The sequence below is a fragment of the Rousettus aegyptiacus genome, unplaced genomic scaffold (genome assembly GCF_014176215.1).
Source record: "Rousettus aegyptiacus isolate mRouAeg1 unplaced genomic scaffold, mRouAeg1.p scaffold_m13_p_14, whole genome shotgun sequence".
Classification (NCBI taxonomy): domain Eukaryota; kingdom Metazoa; phylum Chordata; class Mammalia; order Chiroptera; family Pteropodidae; genus Rousettus; species Rousettus aegyptiacus.
Window position 1 is genome coordinate 53,361,936 of NW_023416289.1, and position 23,224 is coordinate 53,385,159.

The 23,224-nt window shown below is 44.3% G+C and overlaps 1 long non-coding RNA gene across 5 annotated transcripts in view; it reads left to right on the plus strand.

Moving 5' to 3' along the window:
• LOC107514185 overlaps positions 1-23,224 on the plus strand; it is a 299,773-nt gene that overhangs the window by 260,338 nt on the left and 16,211 nt on the right. For 3 of the 5 annotated variants that reach the window (XR_001597717.2, XR_004954342.1, XR_001597718.2), the window contains exons 3-4: positions 17,472-17,581; positions 17,685-17,768. This is a non-coding gene — a long non-coding RNA (uncharacterized LOC107514185). Of the gene's footprint in view, positions 1-17,471; positions 17,582-17,684; positions 18,998-23,224 lie in introns of those variants that run through there. The other 2 variants (XR_004954341.1, XR_004954340.1) reach the window with 1 other exon arrangement.

Sequence of the window (23,224 nt, forward strand, 5' to 3'; positions counted from 1 at the left end):
TTTTTTTTCAATGAAATGCTGAATATTAAATCTTAGTGTTGGTTACAGCCTGCTTCTTGTTAAATTACAGCGCATGCTTACAGGCGTGAAGGAAGATTTCCTAAGTTCATCATAACTAGAATGTCTAGTGAGTTTATAAAATGTGAGTAATAGTTAATGAATCAGCGTTAAGATCGGTTGACTCTCTTGCACTTCTATTAAACCCAGCGAGGAATGTGCACAGGAGGCTCTGTCGCATTGAAGCAAACTTTAAAAAAAAAAATCGTATTTTTTCCCCAAGTCTCATCCAGTACACACATGCATTTTCTTCATTTCCTTTTATGTTATCGTTGGTTACCACTTACTATATTTATATGTAAAAGTCCCATCTTCCACTGGTGGCCTCGCGTAGGCCCTGGGGACCAGCGGTGCCCTAGGCCCCCGTGTGCATGTCTGCCCTCTGTCTCCAAGTCCTTGAGGAGAAGAAGCTGAACTTTATGTATACTGTGTGAATTTAGGTGCAGATTCAGAGAACACCTCGAAACACGCATTACGTATTTTCTCTTTAGCTCTTTGTTACACCCCAAATCAGATCACTAAAGGAAGCATTTAAGTTATGGTATGGACCCAGAATCGAGACGGGGGCAGCTGGCAGGAGTTACCCAGTGTTGTAGCCACCAGCCCTCAAAAGACACATGGACCACTGGAACTCAGTGAGTTATAGGAGACACTCTTTATTCAGCCAGCTGGGTCTGCTCGGGGTACACAAACCCTAAATTAAGCAGCCCCGAAATGTAGAGGTACAGGGTTTTTAAGCCCAAAATCCCATTCTTTATTCTGGCTAAACACAAAGGGCTATCTTTCCTCTCTTCACTACCTGTCAACTCATAGGTCAGGTGCGTAAGCGGGGGTACAGAAGCAGAAAGGTTGTATAGAATGTTATGTTCCTATGGGTAACAGCCTATGTTCCCATGGACATAGCCATGTTCTCATGGATACAGCCAAGCGGTAATTTTCCTGCAAATAATAAATGTCTAGCAGTCATTTTCCAGCCATTACACCAAGCGCGGCAGGACGGTGCCAGGGACCGTGGGGAGGGGGTTGGAGGTTCAGGTTTTGGAGGCTGGCGATGTGTTCTCTGCTAAGCGTGCGCCAACAGTGCGATATTCCCCCTGACCATGTCCGGCAGGCGGTTGAAGACGGGGGGCAGGAGCTCGGTGATCTGGGGAGTCGCTCGGCTCCGGCCATGGTCGGCTGAAAATACTGGATTAAATGCTGAGGTGCTTCGTCAGGCGGCGACAGCTAACTTGCGCCATACGGAAGGTTTGGTGTTTGGTGTCGTGTTTCCGCCGTTGTCCTGCCCGGGCTTGCTGTCCGGGTTTGCAGAGCAGGACAGCCTGGGTCCTTGCGTGGAAGCCGAGGCTCTCTGCCTCACCTCGTAAGGTCTGCCTGCCCTTACTTTCTCTTACCTTTATGATGCCGAGAGGGCAGGCAGCAGGCGATGCCGCCTCGCCTGGTCCTGTTCGGGGAGGCCCTGACGAGGACATGAAGGCGAGCTCTTAAAGAGCTCCTCGTGTTGGCAAGAGCAGTGGGCTGGAGCATTTATTCACTCAGGTGTTGTTTAAACAAACGGTAGCTGGAGAGGGGCATCAGACCGCGCGTCCCACCTGTGGATGGGTCAGGGTGAATGTGTAGGTCTTCAAGGAGCAAACAGAGATACAGGTGAAGTCAACAGTGACTCCCGAGGATTAAAGAAATTCTCTTTTCTAAATGTCCGCCCAGCCCAGATCTCATCAAGCACAAGTTGTAAAGATCAGTTTTGACACAATGCAGAGCAACCCAAATAAACACATCAGAGAGCTCTCTGCTCTGGGAGGAGCCTCTGCCCAGAAGGGCAGGGCCGTCCCTGTGAGCGTGACTCCGATAGCAAAACAGACTGAGAAACACAACGTCTGTGGGTTCCTCGCTGTTCGTTCTCCGCGGTATCGAGAACGCGTTTTTCTCGGCATGTGGCTCCTTATGGCTTCTGTCACTGCCAGTCTGAAGCTTCTCTTCAGGTCTGAGCACCAGGCGGGGACATTGTGGTCTTGTTGTCTCCAAAGCTGACCGGGATCCCGAGCTGAGCTGGAGGAGGGTTGGAATGGTCTGGAGAGATAGAAGCCATCACTTTGAGCCGTTCTTAGCCCAAACTATGTTTAAAAGGTCTGTGCCCCTCACCGTGGCTCTTGGGTCAGAGAAGTGGGGGTTCTAAAGAAACTTCTGGAAGTGAAACCCATCCAGACTGCACATCTGCTGTCCCGTGAGAGTCAGCTTTCGTGACCCGTGAGAGTCAGCTTCCGTCGCCATCCTGCGGGGAGCACACGGCCGCCGTCGCGAGGCACCGTGATCTGCTCGATCTTTCATTGCTCGTTTTAGTAACAATTTAAAAAGGAAGTAGAGAAATTTACTTTATCCAAGCTCGGTCATGTCACCAACTCGAGTACTTGGACATGCTGCTAAACCTCTGAACTTGAGTCTGGTCCTGAGAAAAGATCGTAAACACCCCAGTGAAGGATGCACTAAAGACGGAGCCCAAGGAGCCAGGGCGGCGAAAGGCTTGGATCCTGGGCACCAGGAGAACGAAACCAGTTCTGAGAACATTGCGACATTCGCTAGAGTTTGAGTATGGGTGGTGGATTAGGCAGTAGTAATAGACAATGTCGATTTTTCTGATTTTGATCCTCGCTCTATGGCTAGATCGGCGCGTGTTATCCCCACCTGGGGAAATACACACATTGAAGTGTTCTCAGTAGGTAGGCACCCCGTCTCCGGCCTACTCCCCAACGGTTTACGAGAAACAACATAGGCGTGTACGCCTTCCGACACAAAGTCTGAGTGCGGACTTACGCTGCGAGAACTTTAACAAGTATAGATACGGCAGACATAAAAACATAATTTGAACCGCCAACTACTTAAATTTCTTTCACACTTACTGGTTTTGTGAATTTTAATAAGTTTTTAATTCTCTTTCATTTCAGTCAGAATTTTTTATCTTTAGACAGAGGAATAGAACAGTACGCAAATAGATTCGATACGTGAAAATTAACGTATGTCATTAATTAAAAATATCAGTAACATTAAAGTGGAACAAAAAAAATGAGGTGACAATAACAATAATGAAGATTTCCGAATAAAAAATTTCACCAACACATCCCTCATTTAACATAGCAGCTATGGCCACATGCCTATTTCCATATACTCCCGATGTGAGGAGTTATATTTTATATAGTTACAATGATTTTAAAAAATTGCATATTATTTCCTAAAATGCTTTTGAATTAATACCACATCGTAAACTACTTCAGTTCCCTATATTTTCTTAATCATTATTTTTTTAAAGTCTACCTAACTATTTCATTAAAGAGTGTAGCATCTACTTAGCCGTTCTTGTACCGTTGGACATTTGGATAGCTTATAATAGCTTTTACATAATCCCAATGAATATTTTACAAGCGTGTGTGTTTGTTTTCACATCTGCTGAGTTTTTTTTTTTTTTTTTTTATGATGAATTTCCAGGAATGCTATCCAGAGGCAAAGTATATAAACAACTTTAAGGGTCTAAAGAGGGATGCCAGTTTATACGTACACCAGCAGAACTTTTCACTAAACATCACACCACTTCGGAAAACACGCTAATTAAGCTTTAGCCCATGCGGTGAATTCATTACTCTAGCACAAACGATAAATCAACGTTAACTTTTGCGTTTGTAAAGATAGTGTCGATCTTAGATGGAGAATGATGCCTGGAAGCCAAAGATGGCTCCGTCTTCAACAAGAAGTCTGGATTAGTCATGGCTGGAGAATGGGGCAGCGTCCCTCGACTCCTGAGGGCCTCAGCCGTTCATCCCTGTGGAAGAATCGGCCAGCACGCTGAGAGGCGGCTCATATGGACCTTCCAGCGGCCGAGGTCCTGTCTCATTCAGAGTTAGAGGGTTAGGGCGATTAGCCTTGCTGGGGTCATAGATCTCAAAGGGGATATGCTCGCTCAAGCGGTTTCCTTCATCTCACATAATGAGAAAAAAAAAGAAAGAAAGAAAATTTCAAACTCCATATCTCCTCTCTTATCTTCAGCTCAAAATAGGATTCAGTTAAGGTTAATATTAACCAGGTTTCACACAAATGGCTTTCACACTGAATTAAACTTAAAAGGGAAGACTTTTTTTTTTTTTTTTGAGGAATAAACCTCTATGGGAATTTGCCGAGTGTTCTTTGCTATAGTTTCAAGTATATTTGGGTCTATTTCTATAGATCTGTATATACACGCAGATGCAGAAAGAAAAAAAAATAATAGTGATATTATCTCAGGCATCTACTGTTTTCTGCCATAATTTCAGAAAAAAAGATATTATACACGATCCAATCCCGTCATCGAAGGTGAACCCAATTAGAAATAAGCCAAAGGGCTCTCCTCCCTCGAAAGAAGAGAACGAGGGAAGTGTGGCCCTGTGTTCAGATGCGTTTTTTTTCTGAAGGTTTTGGCTGCGCTAATATGTACTCTCCGCTTGTTCTCACTTCCCTTGGCTGGGCTAACTTTCAGCTTGGAACTTCTTTAAATCGGGACCAATAACCAGGCAGGTGATTACATCCCGAGTGCCCTCCAGGATGTCTTTCACTGATTCTTTGGATGACATCCCAGGCTAAGGAGTGAGCAGCATTTAAACTACTAGAGTGATTTCCTTTTCAAAAAGCATATGCTAGATGTCATCAGAGATGGGAACTAAATCCCTTCCCAGCAGGTTTTAAAATCCCAACTGTGTCATCGTTAAAAAAAAACCTTTAGATTTCCCCTTTTCAGCCTCTTGCCCGACACTTGCCTAACTCACGGAGGTTTTTCATGAGCGTGGGAGTGGGGGGGGGGGGGGGAACTACAAGGCCTACAAGGCAGCAGACTTTTTTTTCGCATTTTGAAATCGTTCGTGTTTGGCCGCAAAGATCCACGAGATGTTTAAATGTATTTGGTTTGCCAGATATTCAAAGTTCCTTTTACGGAATCAGTTTTATTTCTAAGTTTGTTTTCTCTGCATGGTGCCCTCTTGTAAACCCATCTGCAACTCATCTGCATTTTGTGTTTTCTCTCCCAATTGTGATTAAAGCTAGAAGCTCTATTGACTGAGGACAAGATCAGTGGAGACATGAAATTTGGGGCTTCCTGGCTTGGGGTGTGGCTTTATCTCTTTACAGCCAAGGCCTATCAGGAACCCTTGAAATAATGAAAGAGTTATTCCAGTAGGTTGCTCTCAGCATTGCTAGGAACCTTGATGGGGTCTAAGAGCGTGATTCTGGTTGAATGTTGGATGTGAAGAGTGAGGGTCCACATTAGCAACTTGAATATGAGTGATACAGATAATCTAGGATGAGAAAGACTGCCTTTATTTAAATCACACGTCACTAAAGCTTGTGTCCTGTTCAGCCACTTCCCCTTTCACTAGAAATAAAGGTAAAAGACAGAGCCCAACTCCACCCGAGTTTGCACACTGATTCTATTTTGCCATAAGATACAAAATCAATACAGATGTGAAAAACAAGGCGGAACCCATAATTTACCTTTTATGAGACCAGTTAAGAATTTACAATATACTTTGCATATTTACAATATACTTGGAGTCACATTTGTTTACCAGGTCGTTCCTTGAGGTATTGGCCAGTTTATACACTAAACATGGTGAACTATGTGGACCCGTTTCTTGTGAGACGCTAAGATGGAAGGGCAGGCAAGGTTATGTCGACTGGTGGGGTTACCAGGGCGTACCCAGGTCACGCATGGTTTCTCTGCAGCCCATCTGCAAGTCACAGTGAACACTTCCGTGGAGCCCACTTTATGAAAACGAGTAGAGTTACGGAATAACCTCCCACCTTCTGAAACACCGTCTCTAGCCAGGCCTGTAAAGGATCAGACTCTCAAGAAACAGCTAACATCACTTCATGCAGGGCTGTTCCTTTTGTCTTCACACCCAGTATCTGCCAGTCACAGAAAGAGAGAAGAAAGGACACAATGGAGAGTGATAAGCACGAGGCGGCGAAGGGCTTCTTCTAAAACAAAAAATGCACAGCCAAGTTAGTGCAAACAGAGGAATAAAGAGGATTCTCAACAGCGCATGGGATGGGGTGGTCAGACACCAAGAAGGTTGATGGATCCGGTTGGGAGAAAAAGACAAACAAACAAATACATAAGTTTCAAAGTATACCGATGTGGCGAAAACAACAAACTTGAACTCAACCTTTCTGTAATTTAAGAAATATAATAGAGATAATTAGAGGACAATGTTGGGCTTTTGTCTTTTACAAAAGGATCCTTTTTCTAAGAGTCAGCAAGAAATAAGTGATTCTTATAACAGATGAGCATGAGTTGGTTTATCTGACCAAAGGATAGGCCATTGGAGGTTGTAAAGTAATTAGACTGATATAATTACAGGGGATTGGGAGAAAGCAGGAGTGTGTGTGTGTGTGTGTGTGTGTGTGTGTGTGTGTGTGTGTGTCTGTGTGTCTGTGTGTGTCTGTGTGTCTGTGTGTGTAGTTTTTCCCCCCGGTCTTCCAAAGAAGATGGATAATCCTAGATATTAACCGTTCGATGTCATCACGAGAGTAGATCAAGGAACCATGTCACGGGCAGTCAGGTGTCCTCCTTTTGTGCAAAGCAACTTACCTGTTAGAAAGGAGCACAGTATCCTTGGGCAAAGTGAAGCCTTGGTCAGCGACCGTCTCCAATGGGGGAGAGAACTAGGGAGGAAGAAAGGAAGCCATTTTGAAGGGGGTTTTTGAAACACAGCCTGTTACGATTTCAACAAATCTTAGCAGGTGCGCCGTGCGTCACGGACCCGCTCTTTTAAGCCCTAGTGGTTGGCAATCCCATTCTCTTTGAGGTTCGTTGTGTTTGTTTTCGTTCCATTCCCAAAGCTCAGCCTGAGCCTGGTAAATAATTGAAGAACCCTGACTCAAACCGCTGCAGCGCATCTTTCTAAATCATGAATGTTTTCTCTTTTCAAAGAGCCCAAACCCACCCCAGCTCCCTGTCCTCATGAAAAAGGAATTTCTGAGAACTTTCCATTCAAAATGGCTGACGGATCATTTGAGGTTGTACCTGCTCTCTCCCTAAAGCCCAGGGAAATGACAGGAAAGAAAAAAAAAAAATCCACAGCCCCACTGGGAGCCCAGCGAGCTGTCCATCAGCAGGCAAGATGGTCAGTGAAGAATCTCTGGATGCTCAAAAGCCTGTCATTGACAGTGCGGTAAAAAGGCAAACCGAGACAGCATCTCATCATACAAAGTAGGGAAGGGAGGAGAGGGTCCCTGAAAAGGGGTCAAACTATGACTCTATGGTAGGGTCTGTGGGAAGGAGACAGTGGGACTTCCATTTAGATTTACTTTAAATATGATCGTTTACAGTTTTCCATTTCTGCTGGCGTCACATAACCCCCGTGGTGATGGCAGCAAGTGAGAGCAGACACATTACTTTGTACCTCACATGGACTGCGTTGCAGCACATGGGCAGCGTGTGTGACGGAGGTGTGATTTGGGAGATGACAGCTCCAGACTCTTGCTGCCCTAAGTGGATCCGCAGACCCCCAGCCACCGCTCTGGCTGAGAGATCATTTTCCCTGCTGAACCCCAGGCCCAGATCCGCAGTTCCTGGTTCAGAACTGACATTTTCACTAGATCGTCGGGTGTTTTCTCTGCCCACGAAGGCTTGGGAAGCGTAGAGTGTTGGCCTTGTAAAGCCTTTCGACGGTGATTCACAGGGATCCATCCCGTGAAGCAAAAGGCCAATGGAGGCTTTCCTGGTCCTTTCATTCTCTGACTGGGAGAACAGGACAGTCTCGTCCTAGGCTTCAGCTCGGAACAGCCGTGGGGGAGCGGGGCTCTGTGTTCCTTGGTGGATGGATTCTTACCACCCCCATTTTGTTCAAACCCATTATGATATGAAACCTCTGGGTTACTTTCCTTCTTTAAAAGATAATTCCCTGTGGACAGATACCTCTGCTCAGGACCGTTTTGCAGTGTAGAAATGAGAGACACGTCTCCCCGATTCCCTGGGATACGCTTTGAGTCTTGTCTCTAGTATCCGTATGGCCTGGTAGCTGATGGGTCCTCTCGCGTTTTTCCTCCACTCCGCCCTCCGTGATATTACCAGTTACCCTGTCGCAACTGGATTTTAAAGTTAGTCCTTTATTTTAAAACATTTTATTAAAATGGTGGTTTCTGATTTTTTTACACTGACTATGGAATTCCTCAAGTGTCTGTATGTATATTTTCATATCAATGTTTAAGGAACGCATATCCATGAAATTCAAAGAGCTCCAATTAGCATACCGTACTACTGCATTGCATAATAAAATATCATGTAAGAAACATGAAAATAAAGTGTAAATAGTATTATAAGTGGTCTTGTTAGTCAGGCCGAATTTATAATATCGTTAGCTAACAGCTTCTAACAAAATATACACTGAGGACAAAGTTTACTATTAACAATAGCAGATGTAAATATTTCAAAGAACCTTCTTGATAATTTCAGGTATTTGTTGCTGATGCCTTTTCAGAACTGAGTCCATTACCATTATTTTTCCTTCATCATGTGAGTGTTGAGGAGATGCTCTGAGGTTAAAGGAAAGTGTTGACTTTGCCATTTTTGAGTTACTTTTATTTGCATTATTAGTATTATCTTCCGTCTGCAGCTCTTGGGAAAAAAAAATCTTTTTAAACAACTCGTCTATTTTATATGATAGTTTAATTAAAACCAGATAATTTAAGACACAGCTCCACTCAGCCAGGCCCACAGAAACTGCAGCATGTCGCAGTGTGTCGGAAGCATGCAAGGACGATAGGGTCGAGCGGTCAGAACCCATTGTGGGGCCCCCGCAGACATCCCACGGGACACCCAGATGCCAGGCGAGACTCGGGACCATCTGATGTGTCACCCGAGCGAGGGTCTGCTGACAGTCAACATGGTAATGCGATTTCTTTAAATCTTATTTATTTTTTAGCTTAAGATTGTTAACAGAAGTCTAGCAATTTCTACATCTCACTGGGGTGTTTTGTACCCTGTGAAGACTGCTAGCCTTGCCCGTGAAATAATTCAAGTTCCTGCTGCAGTGTTTATTAGATTAGACTGCTTCTAGTTGTTCAGACCTTGAGCGGGCAAGATTCACTCGCTTCCTCAACCTTTATCCAGAGCTTACTTTGCGCAATAGTAATGCCAGGATGCCATTTTATTCTTGTCATAGGATCCTAGAGTTGTTCCCTGATTACAGTGATCCTTGAACCATATTAAGTAAGGTTCTTAATTTGAGCATTAGTCACGAACGTTTCTGCACATTACTCTCTGATGGAGCAGAGAGGAGGTGCACTGTAGGGAAGTCACTGAGAATTCATTGATCTTTGACCTACTCACTGCTACTTAAGAATCCACCAAATCTCCCCAGAGTTATAAAGTTACAGGCGTGTATGGGTTCCTTTCTCCCATCAGACTGATTGCTCATTTATTTTCTTCCTTATTCTCAGAAAATAAAAAAATAAAAATGAAAAATTTCTGTGATCCTCAGGAAAAAAGGGGGGGCAGGTATGAGATCTCGTGAGATATTTCCATCCTTCCACCAAACGTGCTTGCGGCTTCTCTGATACATGATAAGTGAGTGAGTGAAATCGTGACACAGACAGACTAATTCCTACGGTCTTCCTCCTTTGGAAGGAAACTGAGCTGAGGAGGAGGAAGGGGTCGCTGACAGGTCTTCGGAGTATCCAAGTCGTTGGCTTTTCATTCTGTGGTTGGAACAGGAAATACTGTGCTCCAAACCAGAGGGCTCTGCTTTAAAAAGAAAGTGACCCACTTTTATTCTTCGGCACATTATCTGTCCAGTTTTCTCAACACTGTTTATTGAGGAGACTGTCCCTACCCCGTTGTGTATTCTTGCCTCCTTTGTCATGGAGTAATTGACCACACAGGTTCGTGTTTACTTCTGGGCTCTGTATTGTGTTCCCTTGGTCTATGTTCCTGTCTTTATGCCAATACCGTGCTGTTTCGATTAGTATATTTTGATATTCGGTACTATGATATCTCCACCTTTGTTCTTTCTTAAGATTGCTTTGGCTGTTTGGGGTCTTGTGAAGTTCCATATAGGTTAAAGGAAGATTCTAGTTCTGTAAGAAATTCCATTAGCGTTTCAGTAGGAACTGTACTGAGTGTGTAGATCGCTTTGGCTTGTGTGGACACTGTAATGATTTTAATTCTTGCAGTATGTGAGCACAGGAAATTTTTTATTCGTATGTTTTTGAAGCAAAAATGTTCAGCAGCAGCTAAAAACCATGCAAGATAATAGTACTATAAATGGAGACTGAGAACGCTAGTATTGCCATAGTAGGACTTTGTGTTTTGTGTGTGTGTGTGTGTGTGTGAGAGAGAGAGAGAGATTGATTCATTGATTTAAAGAGAGGTGCGTACTTCATAAAACAATTTGATGAAGCTGCTCTAAAGTCGGGGAAAAGCAGTATTGTGGGAGCTGATTTTATCGTTCTGTGCTCAGTATGCAGTTTCTGGGTCTTGGTATAAAGCGGTGTCCCATCATGAAATAAGTTCTCGGGCCACAGCCCGCCCCTCATGGCCTGACAGACTGCCTTCCTGGCCTGTGTTTTCCAGAACCCCACCCGGCCCTCCGCTGGAGGTGAGGCAAAGGGGTGTGTCAGGTCTCAACTAAGTGACCAGTTGAGCCGGAGCCCCCCACCTCACAGTGGATGGAACCCCTGTGACTGACAAGACTCTTGATAACCCTTGTGCTTCCATAGCATATTCCAGTTATTCACACCTGTTTACCCATGTTTTCTTATTTAATTCTCATTGCAGTGAGTGGAGATAGACATTCTTAGCCTCTTATTTTTAGATGGAATGCCCAAGGTTTAGTCAGTCTCTCGAGTTTTTGACGATATTGGCACTTTTTAAAAAATTTATTTTTTTATGGTGATATTGATTAATGAAATCCAATAAATTCCAACTGTATACCTTTACAGTAAATATTGGCAATTTTTATAGGTTTTTTTACTTGGAATTTTAAAAGATGAGCAAAGGATATTTGTTTCATTTTATATTTTTAGTAAGATCAGTGGCAGTGCATACATACATGGGAGTGTCATGAAATTCCGAATCTTATTTGGGCTGCCCTGTGCTCAAACCTTTACAAGGTTTCACGTCCCTAACTTGGAGACAGAGACTCTGGCAGAGGGTCGAGTTTTCTCGCTAGGAAACATCTACTCTAACACACAAAACACATGATTCCGTCTTCAGAGACTTCTTTCATCATCCCTCAGGCCTTTATGTTAAGAAGTCATTGTCTTCGGGTCTTGTTTCCATCCCAACACACTCAAGGAAGTGCTTGGTGCGCAGAGTGAGAATGGCCACAGTCACTCATTTCATTTGGACTCATTAAAAAGAGGGGGGAAAAACTGAATAGGAAACTGCGCGGTGAGCATTGAATGGATAGGACGGTGTGCACACCCCCCTCGAACCTAGATCGTTTGCGTGCAGTCGTCACGCAGGGCGGCGGGAGTGGCGGCGGATGCCCGCGCTGCACCAGGCTGTGTCTCGAGTGAACAGATGTGCACTCAGCACCTGTTGCGTCCAGGCTTTGCCGGAAGCTTTGAAGAAACAACAGTGCAGGAAACAGACTTGACTTCACAGGGAAGTTATTTTCTTTTGGAAGCTACAGGTGTTAAACAAGCAAACAAAATAATTTCAGATGGTGTCACGCTAAGAAGAAAAACAATGTAATTGGGCGTAGTTAGGTGAAAGTTGGGTGGAGAGGAAGGTTATTTTAGGTAGGATGGCCTAGGAGGTCGCGTTTGAGCCATAACCCACCTGATGTGAAATCCCCAGCTCTCCAAGTCTCCTGGGAAGAGGGATGAGCCCGGAGAAAATCCCGGGGCCAGGAAAGAAGAGTTGGGGGAGGTGTGTGGAGGCGAAGTCTCAGCGCTAAGCAGGCACAGACTGCATAGCACATCTTTGGACCTGCTAACGAGTTTCAGTTTGATGTAAAACCTGGTAAGAAGTCATTGGAGTGTTTTGAGCAGGGCAGTGACGTGACCCAATTTTCTTGCTAAAAAAGGACCCCTCTGGCTGCTTTGCATGCAGAAGCCACTGTGGAGGGCACAAGACACTGTGTAGCGAGCCCGGAATCAGGGTCTCCATCAGGGGTCTTGATGGTGATCTAGGGGACAGACGACTGGGCTTGGCCATGGAGTGGCGAGAATTGATCAAGTTCACCGTGCAATTCAACCATAGTGATGACAGCACTTGTTAAATGGAGTACATATCAGAGGAAGGCGGAATCACAGAAGATGGCTAGACTTTGGGAGTGAGGAAGTGGGTGAAGGGTGACGCCGTGTGCTGAGATGGAGATGTCTCGGGGAGGAGTGGGTGTAGGAAGGAGTTGAAGTTCTACCTTGGACGTGGTTTTGGAAGTCTGTCATATAGCTATTGGGACTTAGTAGCTGAATAAATTAACATAAAGTTTAGGGGAGAGGTTGACTATGCAAAATACAAATTTGGGAGTCATCAGGGTAGAGAGGTGAAGGAGGCTAAAGACTGAACACCAGGGATTTAAAGTTTTGAGGTGTATCCTCTACTGCCATCCTTCCTGGGCCCCATGGGGGCTGTACCCACTCCAGAGCTAGCTCAGCTGCCTTGACTCTGCTGTCCACGTGGCTCACATATATGCATCTGAACGCAAAGCCACTGGTGGTCACTGGGTTGACAGAAGGGGGCAGTTTCTGAGGCCCTGAGTCTTACGTATCACCAGTGGCTTCCTGTGTGGATTCCAATGTGAGGCCTGTCATGGCAGAGAGAGGTCGGCTGTCTCTCTCTGAGCTCAGAGCTTGTCCAGAGAAATGGCCAAGGAGCATGCTTCACAATCTGGGAACTGGGTTCTGAAGACAATTGCATTGGAGACACCAGGCACGTTTCAGGTTTAAGACGATCTTTTTAGAGCATGTGTGTTTATCACTGAATTTGGTGCCTGGTGCTGCTGCTTTCTGGTCTTACTTTCTCTCTAAAGCGAAGTGCGTGGACCCTTCTGTGTAAGCATGGGGGGGTGGTGCCCGAGGAGCCCCCGAATCCCAGTGCGCTGTGGGGCACATCAACATTTCTTTTCCTCTTGAGAAAAGTGCTGAGACATCATCATTTCCCTGTTCCAAGTCTTGCTGTTGCATGTCCTCAAATTGGTCAGGCCCACCACGTGGGACCAGCGACTGTAAGGATAACGGAGACTCCTGTAGGCATTTACAGGGCAATCATGCACAGGGTCCCACTTCCGCGTCCTCCAGCTCCAACTCTGCCAGCCCTGTGATTTTCACCTAACACATCTTTGACCTTCCGTCTTGCCAGTACTCAGTCGACTTCTTTTCCCTGAGCTTTGGTGTTCCTCCTCAGGCCTGCCATCATTCTTCCAAATGAGAAGGAAACGGGTAATGGCACATATATAGTAGGTGTTTCCCGGTACCTCTCTGTTCCCACTCGTCGAAATTCTCTTTGACCTTCAAAGTCCACATAAAAAGATGCCACCTCATGAAACTTCAGCTAATTGCATTTTAAAATTAAATTTGCCATTTTTTTTTTCTGCCTAAAAGTTCTTCGTAGCTGCATTATGGAACTTTGTATCCTATTCTGCTTGAGTCATATGTCCCCGTATAGGTTTATAGACTTGTTAAGGGCCAAGGCCATCTTTCTATATTCTATATGATCAGCGGTGATCACCATGGTGCTGTGCATATGTCGTCTAATAGCCATGTGTTATTCAAAGGTAAAGATGATCCCTTCAATTTTGGAGCCATTGCCATCACTTCTAGGTTGACAGCACAGTTATGTTCTGAAAGATAGGTTTGTTGGAGGATGAGGGGACCTTTCAGCCCTGAGACTCAAGTCTGCTGAATAAGGGTTGTGGGAGACACTGTTATGCTTGGTCAATAGCGAAACTTGAATGTAGAGGAATAAGATTGATTTTGATCCTCCTTTGTTCTTATATTAAGTAGCATTTTTTTGTTTCAAAAAACCATAGATGCTCAGTAATTTCAAGGTAATAGAATACAGAGATGAAATAAAGGCGGGGAGGGGGGGAAGAACCCATCTGTCATCTTACTTTTAGTGTTTGAAAATGTTTTGCATCATTTTGTCATTTTGGAGGTGGGGGGCATTGAATTTCTTTTTGGACACTGAAAATCTTAGATTTACATGAATGGTCTCTAAGTTGGCCCTCAAAATAACAGCTACAAGTGACTTCAGAAAGGCACCCAAAGGTACTGCTTGGAAGTGTGCACTGTGCACCTGAATGCATCGCTTCTAATTTTTTTGTGTCTTAGCTCCTTTGCCCGCTACCCTGTCCGGCCCCGTCTTCCAGCTTCCAGCTGGTCAGCTAGTGAGAGCGAGCGGGGCGTTGACTTCGGCAGACCTGGGTTTTCATTGCTATTCTGTGACCGTGCTGTCATTTATTCTCTCTGAACCTCATTTCCTTCGCCAGCGAAATGGCGATCTTAATAGGGACTTTTACATGATTAATGAAGAGCATGTGTGATGTACTTAGCACTGTGTAGGTGCTTGTTAGAACACGTGGGTATTGTAGTTTGAAGAAAAATCTCATTTTTTCTCATCTCCATATCGTGAGTAATGTGCCTCGCTCATTGGTTAGTTGTAATGATTACGTTAAATGATTTGATAGGATGTGCAGTAGGGAGGCCGAAATACAACAGGTGTCCAACAATCCTTTGCTGAAGGAATGGATGTGTTCTATGTTTTATTCCTAGTCTAATGCTTTATGTGTTGTAATCAGATTTTTAAAAAAAATTTAAACTGAATTTTATTTCCTTGTAGTCACACACTTGATACTTGATACATGGGCAATGCTTGATCAATAATTTTGAATCTGTTTTCAGTTAATTCACACTCTATGGACATATAGATCAATAGAGCTGATTAGTGTTTTCTTCTTTCATAATTGAATGTCACATCCCAGATATAGAGAGTTATGATTTTCAGCTCCGGTGGAAAATTAAAATCATCTCGAATCTGAGTAGCATCGTGCCCCAGACCTCAGCTCAGGGGATTCCGATGCCCCAGGTCTCGAGCAAGTGTGCGGGGGGTGTCATTGCCGTCCCCGGGGTGCTCCTGGCTGTTTCTTCCTAAGGGACTCAAAGCCCTAGGCTTTAGCCTAAGGCTCTAGAGAAAAAGGGTGTCCCCCACATGCTCAGAGACGCAGACACCAAGCTAAATAAAGGAAAAGGATTTAATAAAGGAAACTCCAGGGAGAAGGCAGAGCACAGCAGGGCAGGGGAACCCCGAGGCCGGGCGGACCAGACGGACGCTGGCGGGAGGCCCAACAGCGCTGGAGAGAAGGTGGGTCACCCGCGGCTGCACCGTGGACACCTCCGGGTCGGGTGCAGGTGGCTTGAAGGTACCGGGTCTCGTAACCCAGGGGATGACCTCACACTGCACACAAGAGTGCGACCGGCGTCATCTGAGCACAGGTACGAAGGGTGCATCAGGGGGCCAACCGCGGTCACCCTCTCCTCACCTCTCTCCCTCTCTTCTCCTCCTGCACCCTTTCTGACTCTGAGAGGACGGAGGAGGAGAGAGAGGACGGGGGCAGACGGAGAGCTAACCGTCGTCGGCTCCCACGCTAGTGTCACTGAAGCCCATCCCGGGCTTTGTGTGCGGTGCGCTCCTCCTCGGGGAGATGTAGCACGTGACTCTCGGGCTGGCGTCATCACTGGGACCCACAGCCAGGAGCTCTCTGACGAGGCAGGCAGGCCGTCATTTGCGTCATGGTTCACCAGCCCTGCAGACTGAAACAAAGACAGTTCACTGTCGTCCGTCTCCTGCATGGCGTTGGAGGCTGCTGTAAATAGCTCGCGTGTTTGTAAGAACTCTGCTGGAAGCTCAGGGGAGCATGGAGGAAGGAGGGAAGGCCCTCCTCTGTGTTTCGGCGTGGGGTGCTCGTCTGTCGCCCCAGAGCTCTTCAGGAGCGGAAGGCAGCGTTTTCGGGCGGGATTCGGGGGCGGGCTCACCTGAAATGGTCCGAGGAGCAGCGTGAGGTCGGTTGTAGGCGCCGCGCCGCCGCGTGGTCGTCGTCTGCGTTCCAGCTGAGAGGAGCCTGGCTTTCCGTCAGGAGGAGCAGCGGGCGTGCCGTCTCCGCCGACCGGCCGCTTCTGCGCCCTTCCGTGTGTGTGTGTGTGGGGGGGGGGGGGGATGGAGACAGCGAACTCCGTGACGTCTGTCGGCCTTGGGTGCCTCGCCTCTAAAAGCTGTCCAGTAACGCGGTGAGCTCCCCCGAAGAAATGCCGGCTCGGGACTGGCTCTGTGGGCACACGGGACATGTCGTCAGTCACTGTTCATGTCACGTAGGAGCTCACAGCTAACACGGCATGAGGACTACACGGCAACAGCATGACGGTATCATCACGTCCGCTGTAAGGAAGAGGCCTATGAGACTCGGTGACATTTAAGAGCTGGCGTGTGACCCAGTTCACTTTGAATCTAGACTTACACACGTCCATACTGTCTTTCTGTCTAAACTAGACTTTTAAAGCAATTTCATGTATTTTAGAAAAAAAATTTTGGAAGAACTTACAGATATCCAAGCAGCTCCACACCCTCTCCTCCTTCCCCTCATCCCTGCTGCCACCAGCGTCCGGCCCCGGGAGCATGCGCTGTTTTTCTCCTAGCGACTTCTTTATATTTTTAGTTACACAACTTCGGCTAATCTCTACATGCTGTTCTCAGTGACTGCTGTCATAAAATTTAGTTGTAATTTTGAGGCGGTGGGACGAGGCGAGCACAGAGTTTGCCTAATCTGCCAACCGAACTGGAAGTCTGAGTTGCATTTTTTATCATGTGTACTGATGATTAGCGTCTAATACTGTCGTGGCTAGTGTGGAACTGCATCTCTGCCAATTATAACATTTGTTAACGTGTGTTAAAGTGTCTCTAATGAGGAAGGTGTCGGTTATTTGCACGCATATTCACATCTTTTTATGTGAACATGGATATTTTAGATTTAGCTTTTCAAATGGCCAAGGGAGATAAATCGTACAAAGGCTTAGGGAAGGCCTCTTTACAGGGAGGTGCTGTAAAGGTTAGGTGAAGGGCCAAAACATGGAGGAAAACTTGTTTTTGGTGGTCAGGGTCTTCCTGGAAATGCCTGAAAGCCCCTGAGCAAACTGGTTTCTTTCAGCTCCCAACATACAAAGAGCCTGAATGGTTCACAAAAGATTCTGATAAGCCTCTGGCCAGACTTGTTGTTATATCATAAACAAGCACAGAGGAAAGGCCCAGATCAGATTGTGGTGATGAAATGTCTTGGCATCTTTTGTCCATGTTGAATGACAAAATCAGAGGACTTACTTTGTGGAGACGAGTGTGCATTTGGTCCACCCATGAAGCACAAGCTAGCAATCTCCAGTGATTCCCATTCTCTCAATTTCAGAATGAAGTGAAGCAAGGATCACAGGCCAGACACAGACCCTTGGACGTGAAGGCTGGTGATGACCAGATTTGATAGTCATTCTCTGCTTGGCGGAGTGTCTGCAAAGAAAGGTAAAAAGGAAGGAAAAAAGATGGTGAGGTGAAGACGTTTCAGATTGGCTGTCTTACATTTATATATCAGTAAAATCAAACACATGTCATTAATATCTTTCAGGAAATCATGGTGTAATGGAAGAAAACCAATGATCTTCACTCAGGTGCAAGAGAAAGGCCAGGGCATCCATTGCAGCCTGTCTGGGTAAGTGGCAGATGTCACTGTGGACCTCAAATGGGCCGAGTCCGCTGTTCTGTGCATCTGGGGTGACTGGCATACAGCCTTGTCTTTTCCTAGGCCAGATGGCATGACCACCGGCACCAGAGGAAGACAAGGGTTCCCCAGGATCCATCATTTTCAGCCATATATGCAGTTTACCTTTGCTGTAGCCTAACAAATATCACACATGTCACCTTTTGACTGTTGTCTATGCTTCTACACGATGCAGTAAAACTGTCATTTTTGAAATCAAGCATTTAGTTCTAAGAGTATCTAGTCGCATAGATGTAGTAATGAAATAAAATAGGGTACTGTATTTACAGTTATGGGAGAATAACTGACATTAAAATTAAAAATAAAAACAATTTTATGCACATGTGTAGTTAATTATCAACAAAGTATGCAACTGATTTGCAAACTAAATAAACTAATGAATATACTGCCTGTTTAGTTCATTTGGGCAAGAAGAGAGATGAGATTTGTGGTCTGGGAGAATATAAGAAGGATGGAAAGCCCAGCCCAGCATTTTCACAATAAAATGGGGAACTGTCCAGCGTTCTGAAAATGGGGAGCTGTCCAGCATTATCCCTATGAAATAGAGAACTGTCTAGCGTTTTCCCTAATGAAATAAAGATCTTTTCCTAGAGAGACACCCTAGGCCGGCTGGTCTCTCGGGTCTCTCTCTGGGCCTGGCTGGGGTCTCTGTCTAGGCCGGACTATGGTCTCTGTGACCTCTGGGTTCACTCTCCGTGGTGGCCTCGAGTCACTAGAGCCTCTGGGGTCTCTCTCTGGGACAGGCAGGGGTCTTTGGGGCCTGTGGGACCTCTGAGGTCTCTCTCTGGTCTGTGCTGGGGTCTCTGGGCAATCTCTCTGGTCCCTCAGAGACGCCTGCCAGAGAGAGACTACAAAGGACTCAACCTGGGTCAGAGACAGAACCAAGAAACCCCAGTCCGGCCTAGAGAGAGACCCCAGTCCAGCCCAGAGAGACCCCAGAAGCCCCAGAGACCAACCCAAGAGGTCCCAGAGACACTAACACAGACCAGAGAGAGAGAGGCCCCAGAGAACCAAGCATGGCCCAGAGAGAGACCTCTGAGGTCCCAGTGACTCCAGACTGCCCCAGAGAGAGGCCCCAGGGGAGCTGTCCAGCATTTTACCTATGAACCATGGCAGTCCAAAGATGGAAATTCCTGGAATACGATCTCATTTAGAATTGCATCCACCAGCCCCCCCCAAAAAATCTGGGATTAAATTTAACCAAGGAGGTAAAAGACTTATACTCACAAAATTTTGACATTGAGGAAAGAAATTTTAGAAGATACAAATCAATGGAAGCATACGCCATACTCGTGGATAGGAAGAATTCACATCATTGAAATGTCCATAGTACCCATAGTGATCTATATATTCAATGTAATTTCTATCAAAATACCAATGGCATTTTTAACAAAACGAAAACAAGTCATCCTGAAATTTACATGGAACCACAAAGACCCCAAATAGCCAAGAAATCTTGAGAAAGAAGAATAAAGGTAGAGGAATCAGGCTGTAGTCATCACAAAAGCATGGGACTAGCAAAAAATAAAAAAAAAAAAAACAGATGAATGGAACAGATGAGAGCCCAGAATGAAAAGTCATCATGCCTATGTGGTCAATTCATCTATGACAGAGGAGACAAGAATATATGATGGGGTGTAGACAGTCTCTTCAATAAATGGCATTGAAAAAATGGTACAGATACATGCAAAAAATGAAACCGACCACCTTCATACACCATATACAAGAAAAAAACTCAAAATGGATTAAAGACTTTTCATAATAACCAAAACCATTAAACTTCTAGAAGAAAACATAGGCAGTAAAATCTCTGACCTCATTCTGAGTAATATGTTTTCTGACCTATCGTCTCGGGCAAGGGAAACGAAAGAAAAAATCAACAAACGGAACATCATAACAAAAGTTTCTGCACAGCAAAGGAAACCATCCACAAAATGAAAAGGACATGCTGACTGAGAGAAGATCTTTGGCAAAGATATATATTAGATAAGGGGTTAATATTTAAAATTTATAAAGAACTCATGCAACTGAACACCAAAACACCAAACAATCCTATTTAAAAATGGACAGAGGACCCAAAAAACCATTTCGCCAGAGAGGACATACATATGGCCAATAGACATCAAAAGATGTTCAAAATCCCCAATCATCAGGGAAATGCAAATTCAAACCATCATGAGACACACTTCCCCATACCCGTCAGCATAGCTATCATCAGTAAATCGACGAACAACCAGTTGTGGAGAAGACGTGGAGAAAAGGGAATCCCTGTGCATTGGTGCTGTGATCTGTATTGGTGCATTCACTATGAAAACGGTATGGAGTTTCCTCAAAAAATGAAAAGTAGATCTACCACATGACCCAGTCATTCCACTTCTGGGTATTTATCCAAAGAAATCCAAAGCATTCATTTGAAAAGATATATGCACCCCTGTGTTCACCTCAGCGCTATCTGCAACACTTTTAAGATGTGGAGGCCACCTACATGCCCCTCAATAGACAACTGGATAACGAAAAAGTGGTACATATATACCGTGGACTAGTCATGATGAAATCTTGCCATTTGTGATGACATGGATGGGCCTAGAGCGTACTGTGCTCAGTAAAATAACTCAGAGAATGACCAAATACCATATGACCCACTTACATGTGGAATCTAAAACCATGAACAAACAAACAAGACAGACAGAAACTTGTAGATACAGAGAACAAACTGATTGTTGCCAGATAGGAGGGATTTGAGGGCTGGGTATAAAGTGAAGGATTAAGAAGTACAAATCGGTAGTTACAAAATAGTCACGGGGATGGAGAGTCCAGCACGGGGACTCTTGTCCATGATACTGTGATAACTATGGATGGTGTCAAGAGAGTACCAGACTTATCAGGGGGGTAACTTCACAGATCATATATATGTCTGACCACAATGCTGTTTACCTGAAACTAGTACTTAATGTCAACTGCAATTGAAAAGTGAGTTATTTAAAAATAAAATATAATTTGCATTAAAGAAGAGATGCTGAAAGAGCATTTAACATAATTCAAGATCTTCACATGATCAGAGGTCCCAAAAAAGTAGGTACAGAGGGAATGTATTTCAGCATGATACGGGCATTTATGATAAGCCCACAGCTAACACGATGCGAAGTGGTAAATGGCTGAAAACCTTTTCTCTAAATGAGAAACAAGGTCACTCACATTCACCAGGTCTTCTGTATAATATTTGAAGTCATGTTCAACACAAACTGAAGGCATTTAAGAAAGGGAGGCATTCAAGCATCTGTTTGCAGGTGCCATGATGTATATCAAAAACTCTCTTTTGCATAATCTTACTGGTAACCACACACACAAAAATCCCAAACTGAAACACATGACATCAAAGAAGAAACAAAGGTGGGGGAAAAGTCATAAAATAACACCAAACTAACAGAAACACAAGGGCAAAGGAAAATGGCAATGCTAAGCTACCAGAAAACAAAAGATAAAATGGCTACAGGAAATCATTATATAGCGATAATTGCCCTAAATGTAAGTGGACCTAGCTCATCAATAAAAAGGCACAGAGTAGCAGACAGGATTAAAAACAAAACCCAACCACATGCTGCCTTCAGGAGACACATCTCAGCAGCGAGGACAAATACAGACTCTAGTGACAGGGCAGAGCACGACACTCCAAGCAAATGGCATCCAGAGAGATGCAGGTGGGACAGTACTTACATCTGACGAAATAGATTTCAAAACAAAAAATGGTAATGAGACGAGGATGGACACTTTTTAATGATAAAGGGGACAATACATCGAGAAGACAGACACTTATCAGGATCTACACACCCAATCAGGTCGCACCAAAATACATAAAGCAGCTAACTGACAAAAACACAGTTTTAGCAGGGGACCCACATACCCCACTCTCAGCCACGGACAGATCATCCGAACAACAAACCGATAAGGAAATATCGGCCTTAAAAGACACATTATACCAAATAGATGCAATCAATATTAATAGAGTTTCTCATCTCCAAACACCGGATTATACATTCTTCTCTAGTGCATGTGGAACACTCTGAAGGACAGGCCATATGTTGGGATGCAAAACCAAGCTCGACAAATTTAAGGAGACTGAAATCATGCCAAACGCAGTGTCCAACCACAGTGCTTTGGGGTTGGAAATCAACTGCCAAAAAAAAAATGACAACAAAAAACAAACAACAACCGGAAAGCAACACAAATATGTGGAGATTAAATAACATGCCTCTGAAGATTGACTTGGCCATAGAAAAACAGGAGAGATCTAGACATGCAGAGACAAATGAAAATGATAAGATGACATACCAAAAATTTGAGAAGCAGCAGAAGTAAAAAGAGGGAACTTTATATCACGACAGGCCTATTTCAAGGAAGAAGCAAAATCCCAAATAAACAGCCTAAATGACATCTTTTAAAAGCTAGAAAAAGACATGAAGCCCCAAATCAGAAGAAACAAACTAGTAAAAATGTGGGTGGAACTAAATGAAATATAAAACAAAAAGACAATAGAAAAAAATTAATTCAAAAAAGAACGATTTCTGTGGAAATATAAAATTGACAACCCCTTGGCTAGACTAAATAAACAAAATTAGAAACGAAAAGGTTACGGCAGATACCATAAGAATACAAGGATCATACAAGAATACTCTGAAAGACTGTGTACCACCAAATTCAATAACCTAGAAGAAAAATCAGAAAATTCTTAGAAATATAGAACCTCCTAGAATGAACTGGGAAGAACTGGAAAATCTAACTCAACCAATCAGCAGTAAGGAAATGGAAACGATCATCGAAACCTCCTCAAAAGTTAAAATCCAGGACCAGGTGCCTTACCAGTGATTTCTACCAAATATTCAAAGATCATGTAATACCTATTCTTCTAAAACTCTTCAAGGAAAAAAAAAAAAAGAAAGAGACATTACTTCCTAACTCATTTTTGGAGGCCAACCTTACCCTGATACCAAAAGTTGACAAGGATCACACACAAAAAAAGAAAACTACGGGCCAATATCTTGGATGAATACAGATATAAACCTTCCAAATGAAATACTAGCAAATCAAACACAACACTACATTAAAAAGATGAGACAAAAAAAAAATACTACGAGCAATTATATGTCATCAAATCAGACAAAGAAATGGACACATTCCTAGAAATATACAATCTCCCAAGACTGAATCAAGAAGAAACAAAATCTGAACTAACTGATTACCACCAATGAAATCGAGTCAGTAATCAAAAACCTCCCGAAAAACAAAAATCCTGGACCAGATGGCTTTATAGGTGAATTATCACCTATTCTTCTCTGACTATTCCAAAAAATTCAAGAGGGAAGTCTCCCTAACTCCTTTTATGAGGCCAC